Here is a 5,518-nt window from a genome sequence, read left to right on the forward strand (position 1 = left end):
AGTGTCAAAAACGACCACCGAGTACCTCCGAGGGTATTTCTAATTTTTCGGAGAACCTCGCTATATATGAATGGGTTGCCCCGATCAAATGAACAAGAGCACTATACCGAAAAATACTAATTTGACCGTGACAACTGCCGAGGCATTAGCACGTCCTCTCGGTGAGTGAGTAGATCCTCGATTCGCCAGAGTGGAGGGGCTTTTAATTTGCCTGGCCGATAAGTGGACCTTCTAGAGCGGCCGCATCCGATATAACCGAGGTGGCCGGCTCAGACATCAATCACGGCGTCGAGGAAGACCGGTCTTGTTCGGGCTGGCCATATGCCCTTCTTGTCCACATTCAAAGCATCCTCATGTGCCCTTGCGACAAACCCCGGGTGAAATTTCCACAAGTAGCACACTTTGGATAACCGGGTCGCTACTAAATGGTCCTCCTTGGGTCACTCCCGATTTGCGCTTGGAGTTCCTTCCAGCTAGAGTCGTGGCCTTCTGCTTTTTGAGTGTGAGAGTTTCCTTGGCCTTTGGACTCTGAGGAGACTTGCTTCTGCTGCCTAATGCTGTTGGTCAAGGCACCGCTCACTAACTCCTCCGTGGTTTGTGGCCTATGTATGCCACCAGCCACGTTCATCGCTATCTCCGGCCTCGGGATCTTGAGCATCAACCGGATTCGTTCCTTCTCTGTCTGACTAACTCTGGGCATAGACGAGCCAACCTGTTGAATTTCTTCACGGCTTCAACTGAAAGGTTGCCCCGACGAAACTCGGTGAACTCGTCGGAGTGGCGGTTTGTGACCAGATGTGAAAGAACTCCTCAAGAACTCCTTCTCAAGTCAGCCCATAACATCCGTTTACTGGGCGCCATGATTCTTTCCCACCACATGCGTGTGTCTCCAGGCAGAAGGAGGCACATTTCACCTTCTCGTGTTCTGGAGTCCAAAAGCTCCATCGTGCTCTCCAGTGTTTTGAACCAGGCTTGTGCATCCCATGGTTCACTAGTGCCTGAGAAGTTCTCCGCTTGACTCACGCCACCGATCGATAGGCTTCTTTCTTGGCTCACCGCTGAACTGTGGGCCGGTGCCGGTGTCAGAGGTCGAGCCGGTGGAACCTCTAAGACTACCGGAGTCGTCAAATTCGGTTCGGTGACTGTGGGGTATTCTGCCGATTAGCCTTTAAGGTGGCTATTTCGTGTTGCTGTTCAGCTAGCGAGAATGTAAAATACCGGAAATAGGCGAATATGAATAAGGGAATTTTCCGGAATTTTTGGACATTTTTCGGGAATTTTTCAGAGCTTGTACGGACGAGTTCACGGGAATAAAAACGGGGCCCCGAGAAAGCCTGTTTGGGCTACCCATTTAAGAGAGGAAAAGATTTATTTATTTATCTCTTTTTCCTTTTCTTATTTATTATCTTATTTTCCCTTTATTTCCTCTCATCCTCGCCGATTCTCTCATCCTCGCCGAAAACTTCTCTCTTCTTCTCTCGCGCTCGACGCCGGCCCTAACCGCCGGCCGACGGTTTCTTCTTCCCGAGCGCCGGCAGCCGGTTCATAGCCGAGCCTTTCCTCCCGACGCCTCCCCATGCCCTAGCCTTTCTCCCTCTCCGCAGCCGAGTGACGCCGGTCTCTCCGTTGTGCCCTAGCCGAAGTCGACGGCCACGGTTCCATCTCTCTCCGGCGGCCATTTTGTTGTTGTCTTTGCTATGCCCTAGCGCCGGCAGCCGACCACAGTGCCCTAGCCTTCTTTCTGCCACAGCCGCCACAGGGAGCAGTGAAGCCGCCTTTCCTCTTCTTCCTGTCCAAGCGCCGGTGACGTGCGAGCACAACCGAGCAGAGCCTTCACATTTCTCTAGCGCCATCCTCCTTCCTTCTGTGCTGCCGAGCCGACTCTTCCTCTGTTTCCCTCACTGTGGAGATTCCGGTGCCACCGCCGCCGACGGCCAAATCTCTCTGCCGACGCCACTGCTCTCTCTGGACCGGAGTAGCCTGTGCCCTAGTTATTTTCCCCTTGCCACGGCTACTGCCGCCGCAGATCAGCAGGCACACTCCAGCAACGTTGGTGTTCTCTCGTGCCCTAAATCCTCAGTTCTCTATTCCAGTGAGTTACTGGATGAAGGTAAGGATCAGGTTGCAATTTTAGTGTGCACTTGTATTTGATTGGGTAGTTGATGCATTCGTAGTGGGATTTTTGGATTCGATTGTTGGAAGGCACCTAGTTGGTTCCGGATATCACAGCATTAATAGTTGTTGCTGACCCTGCTTAATTCCGACCAGCAGCACCCCATTGTTCCAGAAATCAATAAGGCTGAGAAATAAGGTAAGGTGTAGGACATTTGATATATGTTATGAATCATGGTTTTGATTCAATTATTTCAGATAGTGTTTGTGTTAAAGGAATTAGGGTTTTACCCAAATTTTAGGGTTAGAGGTTGTATTTAGCTATTTATGTGAAATGTAGCTAAATAAAAAGATTTATTGTTTGACACAGGACTTTGACGCGAGACGAGTATCTCGGAGTCAGACTTGGACCTTTCGATTTGGAGGCGGGTACTTTTGACTTATTGTCTTTGATATGCTTAGTAATTAAATTAACAAGATGCATTAATTGTGTTTCTTACTTGTTTCGGTTAATCACTGCCCAATACATGCTACCTGTTGATTGATTGTTTGTTTACATCTTGTATGGATATATACCTGATTTCACATGTTCATGGGTAGTGATATAACCATATTTTGCCATGTCAGGACCTAGGTTTGATGCTTTATATGATCAGATACCTAGATATGATTCATTCGCTTTGGTGCACATTATGATATGTCCAGAGTTTGGTTTAGTATATTACCATGTTTAGTGACATGCACCATTCGCATGATTGCATGCTGAGTGATTGATTGCTCCTTTATTGTCGAGCACTTTGCCAGCTTCATCACTGTTCGGTGCTCCGTTGTGACGCTCATGGGTAGCGGGACACAGCGTGGTAGCACGTCAGTTTGGCTCTTCCGGTGCTCCGTTGATCCGCTCATGGGTAGTGTGACGCAGCGTGTAGCACGTTAGAGATCCCTCCCGTACCGGGAGTTGAGAGCATTGCGCTCCCCCATTTATGATTTGGGGTAGGGGTACGTATGTACTCCGACAGCATCCCGTCCACTCGATCACTCATCAGGAGTAGTGTTGCAGAGTGCACGGTTGTCACAGCCCTACCCACTCGGTCCCACTGTTGTTGTGAGTCGGCTGACTGGCGTCAGGGGTGACCATGACATTGGCATCATATGCATGATGCATTTACTGTTTGTGTTTGTGTTTGTTGCACTTATATGCTGCACATTGCTTGGATACCTTGATTGACATGCATACAGGTCTTCTATACCTTTCGGACTGTTTGTCCTTGTACCGGGTCCTGGTTAGTACAGATTCTCTCCTGTCTTCTTCGATTTGTAGTTACCTTTATCTTTATCAGGAGACTGTACGCATGATTAGTGCTAGGTGTTATTTCTTTACTTTGCATATCAAATGTACCTGCTGAGTGTTGGACTCACCCCGCCTCCATCGTTGTTATTTACAGGTTGATGCTGTCCGGAGGGAGTTCCAGTCGCTAGTCCTCACTGCACGTAGTGCTGGTCCCTGCAGACCTCGAGGATATGTTTGGTTTTCTTTGGTTTCTTTTCTGTTCTAGACCGTTTTGAACATGATATGTTTTGGATTATTCTGCTTATGGATATTGTTTGGATTTTATTTATTGCGATGGATTTGGATTTGGATTTTATTCTACTACATGCCTGCCTGGATGGCGAAGAGGTGAGTTCATCGGATTTGAGCTTTACGAGTGTAGTGGAGTAGGGTGGATTTCAGTCGAGTATTATTTTTTGTGTTAATTATCTTAATTGCGTGGTTGTGACAGCCTGAATAGATTATATATAATCGTGGTGATGTTTTATTTTGTTGTTATTATTCCAGCCGCATGAGGTATTTGTGAGATGTAGAAAGTTTCATATTGTCCGCCGTACAGGGAGATCTTAAATTTCTTGGACAGAGACTCCTCCGGGCGTGACAATTTAGTGGTATCGGAGCATGTATACGATCTTTGTTTTTGTATTTTTATGTTTGGGATAACCTGATACCAATTTATTTACTTGGTATCGCGCCAAGTTTGGCAATACTTGTTGGATTTTGTATTTTGGATTGTCGGATTTATCGATACCAATTTATTGGTATCGAGCGTGTTATGGATACCGCTTTTGGTGTTTTGAGATTTATCGGATACTTGTTGTTAGTATTCGGATATTTGGGTTAGCCAGTGCTGAGTCAAACCGGCATTTTCGGATTTTCGATATGGTTATGTTTCGATTCCGTTTGGATTTATTTGGATTTCCAGCGATGTTTCGTTCGGAGTTTGAGGTCAAAGGTTGGGGACAGGACAGCGACATCTCCAGATGGCAAATAGGTATGATGTTTATTTTATGATAGTTATGACATGTATTAGCACTTTATCTTTAGTACCTGTCTGGTTGTTGTAGCCATATTACATGTGATGGGTTAGCCACTGATTTGGGTCGACCCTCATAGAGATCAAGGATTATAGTCTCTGGTGATTTTTCATATCATACCATCAGTAGTTTTAGCTTCTGTTACTACTATTAGGAGATGGAGGCACATATCAGCCTCTACTATTGTTAGCTGGGTAATGGATGATACCTATATATTCCTGTGGACTTAGCCAGTAGAGTTTTTATACTCGTATCTTTTGGATATTAGGGTATTCGATATGATAAAAATTGGTCATTGGAGAGTTATCATGTTTGATCATTGTTGAGAATGATTTGAGGTTGAGGGATATTGGAAGATCAGATATTGTGATGTGTTGATTTCTAATGATTTATGAGAGTAAATGTTATGTGGTTGTTTGATGATCCATTATTAGATATTTGTTTTGATGATCTATTAGTGGATAACTAATTTGATAATTTATATTTGGGTTGTCATTGATGGTGACATAGTGAGTGTCATTTATAATATTCACAGGTTTGATGATTATAGTTGGTGATCAGATTATAAATTGGGTGCTAGAGAGTTTATGGTTGAGTGTGCCTATGAGATTTTAATAATCTGGTTAGTTGTGGTTAATTAAAAGGATGATAAAATGGATAATTGCTTCCTCTGATATTGGACTTCGTGGATAAATAATGATTTGATGTTTTGAATGCTAACTTGCCCTCATGGGGAGTAGAGACTGATTCATCTGATATTATGTGGGCTGATATTTTTGAGGATGAAAATGAGAGTGTCTTGATGTTCCTAAATATTGACTTTTTCTTTTGGGTCGTACACATTTATACATATGATATTATGTGGTTGGATATACCTTAGTTGCTTGTGGAGGATTAAGGTATTCTTGATTAGTTAGTAGATGAATGATTTAGTTTTGTTGGTTGATCAGTAGAGGATTGCCATACTCTATTTTTAGAAGTTCGAACCTTTAGGTTATTTGTGCTTAGTTATGTATCTAGAGCACATTTAAGTACATGT

The 5,518-nt window shown here is 44.3% G+C and overlaps 1 long non-coding RNA gene across 1 annotated transcript; it reads left to right on the top strand.

Moving 5' to 3' along the window:
• The first annotated feature begins 1,943 nt into the window (after positions 1–1,943).
• Positions 1,944–2,526, top strand: LOC121968018. The gene is made up of 3 exons (XR_006107907.1): positions 1,944–2,110; positions 2,203–2,311; positions 2,483–2,526. It is a non-coding gene; the product is annotated as an uncharacterized LOC121968018 (long non-coding RNA).
• Positions 2,527–5,518: the final 2,992 nt, after the last annotated feature.

This window comes from Zingiber officinale, chromosome 1B (assembly GCF_018446385.1).
Source record: "Zingiber officinale cultivar Zhangliang chromosome 1B, Zo_v1.1, whole genome shotgun sequence".
Taxonomy (NCBI): domain Eukaryota; kingdom Viridiplantae; phylum Streptophyta; class Magnoliopsida; order Zingiberales; family Zingiberaceae; genus Zingiber; species Zingiber officinale.